Here is an 18,595-nt window from a genome sequence, read left to right as displayed (position 1 = left end):
GACTGGGCCGTAGCTATATAGGGATAGGAATGTCATATAAAGTCGTGGTTCGAGGGGTGGATAGGGGGAGTGGCTCGGGGGATGTGAGTGGGTCAGGGTTCTGATAGCAGAATAGCAGACTGGAGTATTGGCCTTGGCGGAGGTCTACACTCCCCAAGTGCTCTTCTAGTTAGAATTCCATGATAATACACAATGAAATCTACAAGGTAATTGGCGGATATCAGTTCAGTTGCTTGTGCCATATTTGGAATCTCTATTTTATATGCCATGTAACCATTGTGCTGCTGGAACCCAAAGCAATGAAGAATTTATCACATAGATATTTCTCACCAGTCCAAATTCAGCTTCCAAATTGTTACATAAAATCCACTTTTTCTACATTTCTGCATTTGGGCCAAGCAAGTTACAATACCAAGCCGGGCATTAGTGAAACAGTGAGTAAACAGTGAGTCGTATTTGCGGGTTGCTCCAGATGAATGATTTTCGGTTTTTCAAAGACAGAAAAGTGGATTTTATGCAACAATTTGGAAGTGGCAACTGTATTTATTTAAAAGAAGAGGATGTTGGACATCGGATAGCGTCTTCACTTCAAGTTTCTGGCTCAGGTAAGGGTTCGTCTTTATACCTAGACGTGAGAGCGGCACGATTGTCTGATTGGAAATGCGTAGTGGGCCTGGCGCTAATGCTCAGTATGAGCGAGAAGTGCCCGGCTAGCGGGGTAAATAGTAGCCAAACTTTGCATCCAGGTTGGAAATGTCACCCACCACTCGGAAACAAAAAAATACACGAATCTACCAGATTTTGGCGCTATAACAACCTATTTTATGTTTTTGCCCATATGTGGCCCAACTGCTACTACAACTTACTACTGCTACTACTACTATTACTACTGCTGCTACGACTGCTACACTCAAGCACTCAATGATGATGTCATTAGTGATGTCACTCAAGCAATTGAGATGTCATCAGTGAGTGATGTCATCAGTTCTACTGCTACAACTATTACCACCACCACCACCACTACTACTACTATTACTACTGCTGCTGCTGCTGCTACTACCATTACTACTGCTACCACCACCACCACTACTATTACTACTGCCACCACTACTACTATTACTGCTACTACTACTACTACTGCTTGGACCCCATCATTGCTCCATGGGCGTCGTTGGGCCTCCAATGTTTTATGAAAAGCCCCGGATCTAAAAAAAAGAAAAAAAAAATACCGTGCCGATATTAGGCTACTATATTTCAAAGGCTGTGGCGGGCTCATTTTTTAAGCTAGCATGATGTTACTTATACCATAAAACTAGAAGATCCCAGAAATCCATTGGTATCAACCCTGTCAAGCCCCTCCATCCACCTCTATAGGCCAATGATTCTCAATCTTTTTCATATCAGGGACACCTAAATTTGTCTTCAGGACCCAAATATGAGAACATGTTTGTGTTGTATTGTTTGATGTGATTTTGTCCAGAAATCCATGACTATCTGTAATGTAGCCTACATTACATTACCTACATTATGTAGGTAGGTGACAGTGAAACTATGATCAATATCATATTTTTTCTATGTTCTCCAATTGTGTTAACTATTAACTACTATTAACTTAACTACTTTATTCAGAATTGACATCACAACATACGTTTTCTTGCATTTCACTTTTGGTTATCAGTTTGTATAAGCACACAAATTGAATCATGAAACCACAATGGTTTAAGCAAGTGTACTCAAACTTTTGACTGAGTAAGGGCTAACTTATTTCATTTAATTTCATTTCATTTATTTGTTTATTTGAATAGGGACAGGTACACGTACATATAGTGTTCACAACATAAAATATCAATAAACCTATGATGTGTTGTACCAAAGCATGTATAGCCCAGGGCTAGTTTGCAATGCCAGTAACCCGACATTCCTGTAAAATAAAAATAATAATACACAAAAATACAGCAAAATACAATAAGACACATATCAAAGATCAGATAGGCTACTAAACGTAAAATTCAGGTCAAATGTCAGTACAGTAACAATTCAAATATCACAGTTAAGACAGTTCAAATTATGTTCAGTTTAGTTAAAAGTGTGTGCTTATTGTACACACTCCTAAGAGTGTGTACAAACCTGTTGGAGCTTCAACCAGTCTTTGACGTTTTTATTAAAACCCTTAATTTCTAGCTTTAGTTTTATTTCCTCCGGCAGTGTGTTCCACATTTGAGACCCCTTAATGGAGAACGCGGACTGTCCGAAAGAGGTTTTGCGGCGTGCAATTTTGCAGTTTCCACTAGCCGTGCCCCTGGTAACCCTGATGCCGCTTTGTCGACTGACAAATCGGCTCAGAGGCTCAGGTGCTAAATTATGTAGACATTTAAAAACCAGTTTAAGATTGGAAAATTTGACAAAGTTATCAAAGCTTAACAGGTTATATTGTTTCAGTAAGCGGCAGTGATGCCATCGCATGGGTTTTTTTGCCATTATTTTTAGAGTCTGCTTATAAAGGGATGCAACTGGTTGAATTATGGTTTGGGAGGCTTGGCTCCACACAGTAATACAGTACGACATATGAGAAAAGACCATGGCATGCATAAACAACTGTGCTGCTTTTAGTGGTATATGATGCCTGATTATTTTAAAGCAACTTAGGTTGCGTTTAACCGACTTTGTCATCTTTTTCACATGTTTGTTAAACTTAAGATTGGAATCTAGCACAATACCTAGATACTTAAATTCGTTCACCGTCTCAATTTCTTCTCCCTGCACTGTCACTCCAACCTTGTGAAATCACTTAGGTTCTGGCCAAGGGACAACAGTTGGAAATGAGCCATCTGGCTAACATGGTCACATTGACAGTGATGTTATGTGCACTGTAGTGCGATAGCATGTGGACTAAGCACAAGGCCAAACCACATGATGTGTGGCACTAAAAATCATTTCACAAGGTTGGCAGGTCTGCTGTAGCAAGAGTGAGCAAATTTATGTCAGAACACTTTGGTAATTGTACAGGAAAGAGGAAATGTCACAATAAAAAAAAGAAAGACAGTGAAATATCCTCAACTGTTATGTACACAAGGCTGGATGAATTCAGTGATAAGCTCAGTGTCTTCTTGCCCCTAACTGTAACTTCTGTTCCAGCTACTAATGTTGGAGAAGACTTGCTGCACTCACTCTCCCGGGATGAAATGAACAATATTTTTCCCGGTCCTGAAAACTTCCTGAGGTGCCGGGCTATATGGCACCTTGAGACAAAAGGGTCAGTGCAGGGAGCACGTCAGTGCAACACCAGCCCCCTGCAGGAAGCACCAGCACCCCAGTGCAACACCAGGATCACACTGATAACGGGCTCTATTCTCCCACAGGCCATCGGCGCTATTACGGGCCTTAACCGCAAAAAAACGTGCCTTGCGCCTGTTTCGGCAAGATAGCAATAGGCTTTAGGCTGCCAAATGCGCTTTAGGCCGAATGGGCGTGGCGCAGTCCCAAAGTGGGCGTGTCGGCGCTAAATACCAGCCTAGTTATATCTTGGGAGCTGGCCTACATTTAGCGCTTTGCGCTTTTGAAAAGCAGGCCTATTCTTTGCCTTCACTGCTTCTTCTCTGTCACCCTTCTCTCTCTCTCTCTCTGAGTTCCCAGCATGCATTGTGTTTCTTCATTTCGCTACTAAATAGCCACCAAATGAGCCAAAATAGATATAAAAGGTAGTTCTAAATTAATGTGTAATGGTAACACAGCCTGCCATTGTCAACATTTCAATATTGGACCAAATAAAACCTCGAAATGAAAACACCACCCTATGTGAAACATATATGTCCTCCTGGGCATATATATACCCCTTGTCGAGTTAACGTGATTTAGAGAAGTAACAGCGGAACGCGCTTCGGAACGCTTCTAATGGCATCTGCTATACTGTGATGTTCCTCCAATAACTTGGCCCTATTTCACATTTAGTTTTACAATAAAAACACATTTATGCAATGACTTGACATAATGTAGGGTATATTTATGTGCATCATCCTTCCTGCAGCAGGCGAGAGAAAATGATATCTTTCTGGACAAACTTTCACCAATCTAATAGGCTATATTTTTCTAGCTGATGCATAGAACATTATTTTCACTTTGATCTTGCTATAGTGTAGCGTATTTACATGCTTGCAGTATTGAAACTGCAGTTAGATTGGTTTGAGAAGCATAATAATATGGAATAATAGCCTATAATGCAGACAGACAGGCTGGATGAAGGGAGGGGGGGGGGGGCAGAGCGTTTGGCTTTCATCTGGTTTTGCGGGATCACTGGAATTGGAGCTAAAAAGGCAAGCGTGCGATTCGTTTATTGCACTTATCCAATGAGCATGACGGTGCATAATTTTACGCCTAGGCGTGGTTGTAATGCTTTGGGCTGCATCTAGCGCCAGCACGACGATATCAAGTGCGCCTTTCCACGCCCACTGCTTTGATCTGCGCCTGCCGCTCGGCCTAGAAACTGCGCCGATGCAACGATAGGGGCAACATGTACAGTATGTAGTATTGCATTTAATATACTGTATGATCTGTGAGTCTTTGGTACAGAAAACTTAGGAAGAAACTGTTAGGCCACCAATAAGCATGCAACAGCTTTAGGGCTCTATTCTCCCACAGGCCATCGGCGCTATTACGGGCCTTAACCGCAAAAAAACGTGCCTTGCGCCTGTTTCGGCAAGATAGCAATAGGCTTTAGGCTGCCAAATGCGCTTTAGGCCGAATGGGCGTGGCGCAGTCCCAAAGTGGGCGTGTCGGCGCTAAATACCAGCCTAGTCATATCTTGGGAGCTGGCCTACATTTAGCGCTTTGCGCTTTTCAAAAGCAGGCCTATTCTTTGCCTTCACTGCTTCTTCTCTGTCACCCTTCTCTCTCTCTCTCTCTGAGTTCCCAGCATGCATTGTGTTTCTTCATTTCGCTACTAAATAGCCACCAAATGAGCCAAAATAGATATAAAAGGTAGTTCTAAATTAATGTGTAATGGTAACACAGCCTGCCATTGTCAACATTTCAATATTGGACCAAATAAAACCTCGAAATGAAAACACCACCCTATGTGAAACATATATGTCCTCCTGGGCATATATATACCCCTTGTCGAGTTAACGTGATTTAGAGAAGTAACAGCGGAACGCGCTTCGGAACGCGCTTCTAATGGCATCTGCTATACTGTGATGTCCGTCCAATAACTTGGCCCTATTTCACATTTAGTTTTACAATAAAAACACATTTATGCAATGACTTGACATAATGTAGGGTATATTTATGTGCATCATCCTTCCTGCAGCAGGCGAGAGAAAATGATATCTTTCTGGACAAACTTTCACCAATCTAATAGGCTATATTTTTCTAGCTGATGCATAGAACATTATTTTCACTTTGATCTTGCTATAGTGTAGCGTATTTACATGCTTGCAGTATTGAAACTGCAGTTAGATTGGTTTGAGAAGCATAATAATATGGAATAATAGTCTATAATGCAGACAGACAGGCTGGATGAAGGGAGGGGGGGGGGGGGGGGCAGAGCGTTTGGCTTTCGTCTGGTTTTGCGGGATCACTGGAATTGGAGCTAAAAAGGCAAGCGTGCGATTCGTTTATTGCACTTATCCAATGAGCATGACGGTGCATAATTTTACGCCTAAAAGGCGTGGTTGTAATGCTTTGGGCTGCATCTAGCGCCAGCACGACGATATCAAGTGCGCCTTTCCACGCCCACTGCTTTGATCTGCGCCTGCCGCTCGGCCTAGAAACTGCGCCGATGCAACGATAGGGGCCTTAGTGTCTGTCCAGGGATCTTAGTATTCCATTCATTATTGCAATATTATAGCAAGTTACACGCATGGATGAATTAATCATGTTACTTCCTGAGTTCCTCATTTGTAACAGTTTGGAAACCTAATATTTTCCAATACCCACCCTGCCTTTTTTCTTCTTCTGATGTAACCTGCAGCCAGCACCCAAGTGCAATGCCAGTCAACTGCAATCAGCACCCCAGAGCAACGCCAGGATAGCAGTGATGAAACAAGTATGTTGGCCATCTTGCAGGTCCCTTTTTTAAAACATAGCTGCAATTTCTCATAGTCATCCAGTAGGGGCTGGTGCATTTTTGTCCAGGGAGGGCTATACCAAATATAGGCCTGGACAATGGGATTGAAATCAATATGATAATCATAAGGATTATTCTCAATATCAATATCATATGTTTCACGTATGCAAAATCAGTGTTCATCTCATTGAACTGAATGGTGATGTCAAACAAACCTTAAATTTTCAAATAATATTCCTGCCATACCTAATTTGATCAGTTTTTAAGTAACATTTGCTTGTCATCATCAATTTAGACAGCAGAAATGTCACTATTAAAATAACTTCATATCATCACGATGATTCTACTGAAAGACAACAAACAATAATAGGCTATTGAATTATCATCCACTCCAGCCCTAAATCAAGCAAGTAGTAACGGACGTTAGCCTACTAGTAGCCTACCTTCTGAATCATATGGGCAACAGATTAGTAGGCATATAAATCACGGAGCAGATTATAGAAATAGACAGTAACCTGGTCAGCAGCCCTCTGATCTCTACATCAAACTTCCCTTTAGCATCCATATTTACTTGAAAATCACATGGCATAAACACTTTGGAAGAAGGACTTGCACCACCATGTGAATGAGTTACATTACATTACCTATGAGGAAAGCACGTTCATGCATGCAAATAGAGAGTCGGTCAAGAATGCATTGCCATTGCTCTACCTGGCCCCACCTCCACCTGGTCGCTAGATACCAGCGGCCCGAATCGCCCCGAATCCCTTTTAGTCCGGGAGCCAAAGGCTGTTTTATTGATGAACCTTGTTTCGTCTGATAAAGTTTTTTTCTCTGCTGATTCTTGTAGTTTGGGGGTACCTATTCAAAATACAGGAGGGTGCCCGGTGAGCACCCTTGAGCATTTTTAGATATTAACCCCTTAAGTGCCAAAATCCCATAAAAATCGGGATTTATGAGATTTCATGCAAAATACTCATCAAATGCATCAAATTTGCTTTCTCCAATGTTTATTCATAAAGGAGCAAGGGTGTCATGTATAATGTAGCCCATTTGATTAACCCACCATGTGCCCCCCCACCCCCAATAAAAACATGAAATAAGCAGAGGACTTTTAGTCTGATAAATCACTCCCGGGTGTTGAAGCGGTGCATGTTTGCACAAGTCAGACCCTTCTCCCCCACACCCCTCTCTCTGGCACTGTGTGTGTGTGTGTGCATGTGCGTGAGCGTGACTGCGCATGTTTCACCGGCTTTGAGCTATAACACTTTCTGTCTCTACTCTCAATTCCTTGTACTTTTTTTGTACTTTCTACATCCTTCCTAAATGCCACAATCAGTGCTACCCTTGCTTGAGTCTGTGCACTTGGGCCACCCCAGTCAAAATGGCTGGGACACTGCATCTCACCTCACAGACATCTCGCCTCACATCTCGCCTCAAACAGACACACATCACTTATAGGACGTCTATATAACGTCTTGGGGGTAGAGATGTAATGGCTCAATTCCACCACATTTTACAGCCCTGCACAGCCCGTCACCACTCGGCTCTACTTGCTTCAACCCGATGGACGTTCTGCTTCGACCGCCGTTCATCTGCCCCCGCCCACACCTGGTCGTCATAGCGACCGCATATCTGCCCTCCGCCCATGTTCCGAAGTAGGCTATAACATATAACGTTACAATTAAATCCATACACAGAACTTTTAAACTGTTTATGAAATACTGGTGCCTCTAAATGACCTACAGTGTGTGTGTGTGTGTGTGTGTGTGTGTGAGAGAGAGAGAGAGAGAGAGAGCAGTGCTGGCATGACCACAGTCCTTGATCCTGGCCTGAGCAGCCAGCTCATAGCATCACAGCATGTTGGGTGGGTGTTACAGTGTACATGGGCAAATGTGACAATCGACCAGGAGAATGGATATCACTTTGTTGTTAGTCAAAACTCACATGCGCTGCGCGAGGGACGGGGGTTGCGCTAGAGTGAAGCCTCTACCCCGGCGGCCTCTCACCAGGCAAGACCGCGGCTTCACCAAAGCGCCTGCGGCCTAGCGGAGCCGACGCAGCACTGAACTACACAAGCGCTTCAGAGCAGCGGACTTTTGGACACTTGAAGCCACCGCCACGATTTTATTTCACCAGAGGCGAAGGCAGCAACACAAAAGACTGATGGAAAAGCATAACAGAAGAGAAGGTAAGCCCCCCACTAAACTGGTATGCAGTGCTGCATTGACAGTCAGTAGGATAGAGAGTAAACACGATTCTGCCTGACCAATCAGTCGTCTACAATGTTTTCACATCACCGTATGAACCCGGGTTCGCAGAATAGAACCCCGACGAGGCAGGTACTAAAAGTAGCACGACTCAGCCCCAAATCAAACCGGGCTGGGCCGGTTTTTACCGGTGGAATGAGACCATTTATCGAGTCGAGCGGAGCGGGACCGCGCTACTACCTGCGGTGGAATTGAGCCATAACGGTATGAAAATTTCACATCACGATTACCGTGACCAAAATTATCACGATTATTGTATTATCACTGTATTCGCAAGGAAATGCTGAAAATGTTCAAAAAGTACTGAGAGACTCACTGAAAGCATTTTACAACATTTTATATTGAAAACTCCGATCCAAAAAGGATTGATACACTCACTGAAATCATTTATCCAAGGCTGCATGTTTGCACCTGTTTTTCAAAGCACTGTAATCACGGTATCACGGTACCACGGTTTTAATGATAATGAAAATGTTAAACGGTACGGTTATCGTAAGGAATTTTATCATGGTTATCATTAAACCAGAGTTTTGTTGGGGCTATATGTTCACTGATGGCTGATAGTGGGCTCTCTGGAGTTCCGGTAAGAAATTTCCAGAAAGCAGATGACCTGATGAGAGCCTTGGATCAGATTGCGAGTCAGACCAGAACAGCCAGACTTTGGGTTAAGGTCTTGGTGAAACCAATGATGCTGATGATGTCATACATCTGGGCTGAACGTGAGGGTGACTGGCTTCTCCATCTGACCATATTCCAGAAGATGCTTACCTACTACTTTGCAGCTGGCCATGTCAACCATGTCAGGTATGGCCTCTACTATCTTCATTCCATGGAGAAGCTTCCTCCACAAAGCAATTTTCTCCAGGGGCAGCATGTGATGCGACACATTACTGGAATATGGAATGGCCTGTGGAGCAACCAGTTCACAGAGTCCACTTTCATGAGGTACGGCCACAGTGATGGAGGGATCATTGGATTACCGTGAAGCCATAGGCACTTGAGTCAGACATGAAGGAGATGGAAGAGGATAAGACAGATAGGTTCATCTCTATCACAAGGAGGAGGCTAAAGCCATGGGTTAAGGACATGCCAAAGACTTTGTCAGAAACTGGAAACCTGCCTCCATCCATTGGATCCCAATGAACATCCAGGGGAAAGCATCATGAACATCAAGATCACCCTACCAACTGTCAATGTAGACAGTGCCATAAAGATTGGGGAGGCAACAGTGGCGCTGGAAGTACTTTTAGGTAGGGGGTGCTGCAGCACCCTCAGCACCCCACTTCCAGCTTCCTTGCAGCAAGCTGTCTTGTAACTTGTTACTTGACAAAGTAACTGGTATAATATTACTGAAATTCCATTGATAATAAGTTATATTACTGAGTTACTGCTAAATGTAATATATTACATGTAATATGTTACTTTTGTAATGAGTTACCCCAACATTGCGGGACAATGCAATGTAGCACTATGGAACTGTTGCAAAACAAAAGAAAAACGGTAACAATCTCAATACAAGTCAAATTTCCCAACACACACTTGCACAATGAATGCTTTGCGCGTACGTACACTTGCGTGTGCGCGCGCGCACACACACACACACGCACGCACAAACACACACACACACACACACACACACACACACACACACACACACACACACACACACACCCTATCAGAACGTCAATATGAAGCAATTGTATTTTCTCTTATCAGTAAGCGCACCTTCCATCCTTCCTCTTGTCATCTCATGGAACAACGCTGTCATCATGACAAGATGTTTTTATCAAGTCTATCAAACAGGCGAAACATTGTCATGGAGTTTATCTGTACTTATCTATATTTCTTCATAGCAGTGTGCTGTGCTGTGCTCTTAAAATACCACGTCGTCAAAGTTGGCGCAGTAAGAGCTGAGAACGGGCCCTGGCAAAGGACTCAAATTGCCACCCCAGAAATACACCTGTGTTCAAATAAGAACACACATTCTAAAGTGGTGCCATTTGTGATATATGCCCTCAAAAGGCAAGGCCATCTCTGTCATGTCATTATTTTTTTGTAAAAAAAAAGTCAGCAATCTCGATAACAAAATGATTATGCTTATTCAACATAAAATCAACATTCTCAGGTGCTGCTTAAAGGAAAATTCAGTTTTTTTTACACCCCGGACCTTATTTCCAGCTTAAAATATGATGTTTTAATCACCCAGATAACTTTGGTTTCATTCTGATCGCCATAGAAGATATTCAGGTCCGAGTAGAGTCCTGGAACTGGCCAAAACGGGCGAACGGGGCATACGTAGTACACACTGTAAATAACGTATTTTCTGCAATGTAGCGGTTTATATCCTCATATCATCTCATCCATAAATGAACATGAATGGGTCTAGTCTCCTCCGGACTGCGTCGGGCAGCTTCAGGCACCCTCGGTTTCCTCACCCGGGGCCTGTGAATCCAACTCTCGCCCCAAGTCCTGCTGAAGTCTGAGTTTCCTGCTGACTCCTTTGTCTACCTGGCTATTGTCTACCAGGAATCACCGCGCACCAGGGCCATTTTCCCGTGACTATCGACTTGTTTACAACAACGGATGAAGAGCTAATCGAAATTGAAGAGTGGACGAGGAGAGAGAGGAACAACAGGCCAGGGACGAACAAGCGATGCACGGCCGAGAACAGAGGAGGAATGCCTCTGTTGGGTTCACAGACCCCGGATGAGGAAACCGAAGCTGCCCGAGGCAGCCCGGAGGAGACTAGACGGATTCATGTTCATATGGACAAGATATTATGAGGATATGAACCGCTATGTTGCAGAAAATACGTTATTTGCAGTGTGTACTACGTACGCCCCATTTTCGCCCGTTTTGGCCAGTTCGGACTCTACTCGGACCTGAATATCTTCTATGGTGATCAGAATGAAACCAAAGTTCTCTGGGTGAGTAAAACATAATATTTTAAGCTGGAAATAAGGTCCGGGGTGTAAAAAAACTGAATTTTTGAAATTGAAATTGGATTCTCAGGGTCTGTGATTTTTTATTGTGACGTGTTCCAACTGAAACAGGGTAGAGAGGTGGGACATAGCATGTGGAGGAGTTTGATTTGACCAATGGAAAGTGGGCATGTCTGGGATTAGGGACCATTATTATGGCCTTGAGGGCAGCAAGTTTAGATGAAACCACGCCCCGAATTCATTTGATTGGTCACCGCAACTGTTAGGCATGCTGTGAGACTGGTGGATTTACGTGCGGATACTTAATGTCCAAGACACACTTGGTAAACTGAAGTCTCGATAACTAGGAACGCTGTAGCACTTGATAGCTGAGTCTGCAAAGTTCGAAGATGGAAACTGTGCAGAAGGTTGCCGTGAGGTTAGTCTATGAACAACTGCAGAGGACCTGCAGAGCACAACCTTTATAGGTCCCGAATATGACATCACCTTGTGTTATGACATCATCAGTGAGACCATCCGAGAGGCATGATTTAAGACAGTTATGAATCATGACATCATCACCGTCTGTGACATCATCAGTGATCTATGACATCATAGTAGGAATGATGACATCATCCTAACAGTACCCTCCCCTCTACGGGCGCCACCTGGCATCCAATGAGACCATCAAAAGATGTCACGGTCCGGTGGGGACCACCAAAGACGGTGTCTCTGACGCAACACTTCAAATTCTGCGGGCTCCGAAGGTGGAGTCTCAGCAGACACTCCAAACTTGGAAGAAGGAGCCAAAGGGGGTGTTGCAAGCTCAGAGAGCGGAGCACCAGAAGGCTCCGCATAATCCAAAGGCTGAGCCTCAACCAATGCTGCCGTTCCCGAAGGCAGAGCCACAGGAGGCTTCTTCAAGTAATCTGTCTCCTGCCAGTGCCGGCCTGTTGGTCAGAACGTTTCCTCTGCTGGACTAGAAATAGCGAGAGGCTTTCTGTGGCACTAACCAGGCTGCATGCCCCCCAAAAGGCAGCAAGCCAGTGGTGCTGGAAGTACTTTTAGGTAGGGGGTGCTGCAGCACCAGTGGCGCTGGAAGTACTTTTAGGTAGGGGGTGCTGCAGCACCCTCAGCACCCCACTTCCAGCTCCCTTGGGAGGCAATGTTAGAAGATTTTGAGAAGACCTGGCCAGAGGGATCTTACAACACCATCTCAAACAAAGTCTCACCATCTCAAACAAAGTGAAGACAATGACAACAACCAAATCAATCCAAGTTGGCATCTCCACAATTTATGACCTAAATGCCATCGATTCAAGCGTAATCACACTGTTGTCTATAGTGACCATGAAGTTGACATGAAGGATGTCCTCGCCTATGAGCTGGACCCAGTCCCAACTGCCATGTTTACCGAGGATGGAATGTGAATTTGTAAATCCAAGTCTACACTGAAGAAGTCACTCCAAGTCAAAATCTCCAGGAGGAATGCCAGTGTTGCAGATGTCACTGTCATTGATGGATCAGCCCTTCTTTGGACCATCCACTGGCCAGCTGATGGCATCATAGCTGATAGAATCTAAAATGTTATGACACGACTGTAGGGCTGCAACTAACGATTATTTTGATAATCGATTAATCTGTCGATTATTTGTTCGATTAATCGATTAATCAGATTAAAAAATGCACTGATATTGTTTCCATCCGTTTATTGAAAAACAACTTTTTTTTTGTTAAACGAAAACTCACCGGGCTTTGCTACATCAAATAGCTTTGACAGGGCATGAACGAATACAAAATATATACAAATGTATGGTGTAAGTGCAAAAGATATCTTCATATCTTCTTAAATAATGTGCTTTAACGGACCTGAGCTGTCTTAACAACTTGTAAATTACAAACATAAAATAAAAATCACTTCGCTTTAGCTTTAACAACAGGCCATGGACTAACACAAAAAAACAAATTTATGCTATACAACATGTGCAAATTAAAAGATGTAAACTTGTTTTCTTTTCATAAAGTGCGCAAAAAGAGGTATTTTTTTACGTTGCTTGAACGGACCTGAGTTGTCTAAACAATAATAACTTATAAAGAAAAGTGGAAATCACTGTTAGCAGGATTTGCTACAAACAGCTTTAACAACAGGCCATGAACCATAAAGGTAAATTGTTTCTGCAGTAACACTTTATCATACACTCTTTCACTCGCTCTCTCTCTCTCTCTCTCTCTCTCTCTCTCTCTCTCACTCACTCTCACTCACACACACACACACACACACACACACACACACACACACACACACACACACACACACACACACACACACACCAATGAACAAGGGACAACAACCCCTCTTTTAGCCTTAGTTTACATACCAAGTGTGCTCTACCACTAACGTTAGTTTCAAGTTAGTTTAAGTTAGGCCAGGGAGTGACGTAGCCAGCACTGCGCCGTAGCAGCTGCGGTCAGCTGTTGTTTTTATCAACAAAACAGATGGCAAATTTTGAAACAGTTTAAACGTCATTGCGGAGCGCAAGCTATCTCAATACTCTCCCCTTGCAACAACAATCCAGTTTTTCTTTCGTCTTTGAACAATGCTTTTAGGTTCTGGCATAGGAGAGGCATTAAAACATTCAAGGATCTATATATCGACAACATCTTCCCCTCCTTTTCTCAACTGTTCTCGAAATTCGATCTGCCCAATACTCACCTGTTCAGATTTTTCCAGATTCGTAACTTTGTAAAGAAAAACTTTATAAACTTCCCACTGCTACCCCCTAAAACTCTGTTTGACAGTATTCTAGAGACCAGTATTCATAGCAAAAGGGTTGTTTCTCACCTGTACAATCTTATCACAAATTCTTACTCGTCTCAAGATTTGCCTGTAAAACAGTGGGAAAGGGATTTGAATTATGAGTTTCAGGATGACGAGTGGGACCAAATCCTGCGCAGAATCCACTCTTCCTCTATCTGTGCCCGTCACAGCCTTATTCAACTTAAGCTCATTCATCGAATATATTGGACTAAAGTTAGACTGTCTAAATTCAATCCCGCCCTTGACCCCCTTTGTGATAGATGTAGGCAGGCTCCAGCCACTTTGACGCACATGTTTTGGTTCTGCCCCAATTTATTTTCATTTTGGAAATCAATTTTTGATTCTATTTCTACAGTATTAAAAATAACCATTGATCCTTCCCCGTGTATTGCACTTTTCGGCCTTCCACCTAAAAACATCTCCCTTCCCAAGCCCCAGAAAGATGCTCTGGCCTTTTCGATGTTAATAGCCAAGCGGCTGATTCTTATGGGATGGAAATCCACTCAACCACCCTCTCATGTACAGTGGATGAGAGACCTAATGAGTTGCTTACAGCTTGAAAAGATCAGATATACTAGACAAAACAAGGCAGATACATTTACTTCTCTCTGGAACCCATTTATTTCTCTTTTTTCCTCTCTCCCTGCTAGTGACCTCACCCCCATAGTGGCTCCCCTAGTTTAAGTGTAAGTTCCTAGTCAATAGTCATAGTAAATATTCTTACAAATCTTCTATCGTACTACCAGAGATAACCTCTATGTTTGTTTTTGTTTGTTTGTTTGTTTTTGTCTTAGATGTATGTCATGTTATTTTTCTTTTTCTTTTTTTCTTTCTTCTCCTTCGTTAATTGCTGTCAGGGTTGTGGGTGGGGGGAAGGGATTTTGTTGTATAATTTTTTTTTATGTCTTTTAGGTATAACCTGCTATTTACTGTTGTCTGAGATCTCTTGCTTGTCTGGCTGAAAAAATAATAAAAATTGATTTAAACAAAACAGATGGCTCTGCGGTCCAACTAATCGCGAGGCAACGAATCGATAATCAAATTCGTTGCCAACGAATTTAATAATCGATTTTAATCGATTTAATCGATTAGTTGTTGCAGCCCTACACGACTGACTTCATACCTATGAGACATGATTACAGTGTCAAGTCCATCACCCGAGATGTCAGAGAGACAGGGGTCAGCTAGAAACACCATCTCTTAGCTCTTATGTGAGGAACTGACCCAAACTTTTCCATCTACAAGTTGGTGGTGACAGGGGTGGAGCCATGTGACATGGGGAGGTGACAGGGGAGGAGCCATGCCCCATTGAGATCAGGTTGGAAGAAAGAAGGAGCCGATATGATCTACAAAATCAGCAGGAAGAAGCTGACACTAACATTGTCCAAAAGGTCCAGTGTGCTGGAGAAGCATATTAAATCTCAGTGGTTTCTGATGACACAGATGTGTTCATCCTACTCCTTCACCATTACCATCAGGAAGGACTGGATGTACCACACATCATTGAATCGCCCCACAAGGAAAGGGCAATAGTGGAAATCAAGTCAACACTGGCCAAGCATTCACAAGTTGTGAAGAACCTTTTACCAGCCCATGCCATATTGGGATGCAAAACTGTAGCGTCTTACCACTTTCATGCAATCTTGTGGTGAAATCTCAATGTAAATCTGCCACTAGCATTGAACACTGAGGAATTTGGATGCAAAAAAAGACACATGCAACAGGTCACTGAGCCCAACCACTCTACCGGAAAATTGAAGACTTTTCCCAGACACGTTTTGGAGATGAAAACCCTTCCAACTCCAATAAGTGCAACTGTGTGAAGTGCATGGTTTGCCATGCACAATGTTCTGTGCATGCTTCAGAGTAGGATGCTCAACATCCAAATACGCTTAACTACCGTGAAGACCATCAGCAAAATGTGGCCTTCACTTCACACCTCCCAATGTGTATAATCTACTCTGAATCTCTACTTGAGATGAGCAAAGGCTCAATGGATGTTCTCATCCAGCACAACCCATATTGTCATAAAAAGTTCATTTTGCTGGCACGGCCTAAAAGGGTTAATATTATGTAATTTGGAATGAAATACATTGTACATGACCTCCTTTATGAATAGACATTGGAGAAAACAAATTTGATGCATTTGATTTTAGTATTTTGCGTGAAATCTCATAAATCCTTATTTTTCTGGGATTTTGGCACTTAAGGGGTTAATATCTGAAAATGCTCAAGGGTGCTCACTGGGCACCCTCCTGTATTTTGAATAGGTACCCCCAAACTACAAGAATCAGCAGAGAAAAAAACTTTATCCGACGAAGCGAGGTTCAACCCCATGGCTCCCGGACTATTTGTTTTGAGAGCGAACAGCGCATGTGCAATTTACACAGATCCTGGCTTAGCACTGGTGGAAGCGGGAAGTGCCCGGACGGCGTCCATGGCAGAAAGTAGTTAACCCAAAACAGTGCACATGTAGATCATTATGAATCTACATATTTATTGCAGATCATATAGTCTACTCACTATCTAATATTCACCTCGCTCATAAAAACAAAATATATAGGCTATATATATATATACGTTTTATTTCCCCCTCATTCATGTGCATAGGTGGGGCGGCGCCCTGGCGCTCTCTAGTGACCGGCCGCCACTGTAGTCATCCAAGTAAAAAAGTCAGCATAAATAGAGGACATTTGACTAAAGAACACTTCCCTTGCATCATCATCATCAGCTAGTGCAATACAACAAAAAGTGAGTCTCATTTTCAATGTCATCTAAATCTCATAGTAAACAGAGTCTAGCTTCTTCAGGGGGAGCATTAAACCTACCAGTCTCTATTGCTAAGGGAAAGGTTCCAGAGCGTAACTGGGCACACAGAGATCTTTTTCGTCCAAGTCAAACGTCACATAGGGCTCCACACCGTAACTGTCTCTTATGTGACGATAGGTTCTTAGTTTTGGCTTATCCCATAAGTCAGCAGACAATTTATCCTTTAAAAAAAAATATTCATAGTCTCTCGGGTATCACATAATAAAGAAAAATAAATGACAAGTTAATATAATAATACATAAAAAAGGGATTTCAAATCATTTGCATGATCATGGGCGATGTCCCAAACAAAAATCTTCTTGGTGAGTTTTTGGTCAGACATTCTCTTCTCACAAGTCTATTCCATAATCGAAGCATTTGACCTCTGTGTCTGATGCTTGGGGATTCCAAACCCATATAATGGCCAGAACTGGGGAATAGTGGGTGGCTCTTTGATGTACAGTGTTACAGCGTGTATGTTCATGGAAACCCCAAACATCAGAAGCATAGTCCAACACAGGACATACACATGAGTTATATAGTTGTGTGTAAGTATGGAACCCCAAGTTACCACAATGTTTAACTTTGTTCAGTACAGAACCCAGTGCTCTGCTCGCTCATTGAGCTGAGACATGACTCCCCCCTTAAAGGTCATGTGCTCATCCAGCATCAAGCCCAGTGGTCCACAGTGAAGGATAGAGGATCAGGGATGTCTTGAAAAATAACCTTTTGTAAATATTAATTGCTGCAATTTTAACATTTGTCTTTATCCTTTTTTATGATAGAATTATTTTACATTAACATGTATTTTATTATTGTGTAAATGCAGTAAACAAAAATAAATCTATGCTGTGTGTTCCACATGTCTGAAGTTATTTCTCATTAAATTTGATCAAGCACAACACACTCACTGACAGCCTCTATGCAGCCTATAATGATGTCTTTAAATAGGGCACAAACATTATTAGCATAAAATAAAAGCATAAAATTAACTTGGAGCCCTTGCAGTGTTCGAGCTGTTTTATTTCATTTTCACACCTGTCTTCCTCTAGCTCTGCACCTGCACGATTCAGCTGGGATGTGTGTGTTTTTTAACTTTTTTATTCACCTTATTTCAGGATGTAGTGGAGGGCCATGGTTATGGCATCGTCTACTCTACAGACCTGTTGGCTCTGTAGGTGAACTGCCGGGGGTCCAGGAGTGGCTCTGACGTGGCTCTTCATGAGCTCAGAGGTCAGAGGTCAGTAGCCTTTAAAGGAGAATTTCGGTTTTTTTTAACCTGGACCCATCTCCTGGCAATAATTATGATTTGGCCACTCACCCAGCGATGTCCGCGGCGTTTCTGGCCGTCCTAGCGTTGTTTTGAGATCAATAGCGTCCAAGTCAGTTGTAAAATGGAGCTGATTTGGGGCCAAGTGTGAGCCTGTCTTTCCTGCATCTAAATAGCTATTTTTATTCCCGTTTTCACCACATATCGTCATAATGTGATCCCTCAACATCCACCAGAGTGATATTTCGCCCCAGGCCATTTCCTGGACTCTCACAGGGATCAAATTACCTCAAACGTGATCTCGGTCACCAAGTCTCGTCAAGTCCCGCGATACTTTCCTGCCGGCTGGCCAACTACAGGTACACGCTTTGCGGTGGTGGTTTTAGCGTAACCTATGTGGGGTTTGGCGTAACCTATGTGGGACTCGAAATAACGAAGGTTATGCCA

This window comes from Poromitra crassiceps (assembly GCF_964638095.1).
Source record: "Poromitra crassiceps genome assembly, chromosome: 4".
In the NCBI taxonomy this organism is placed as follows: Eukaryota; Metazoa; Chordata; class Actinopteri; order Beryciformes; family Melamphaidae; genus Poromitra; species Poromitra crassiceps.
The sequence above is the reverse complement of the archived record's forward strand: the minus strand, read 5'-3'. Positions refer to the sequence as shown.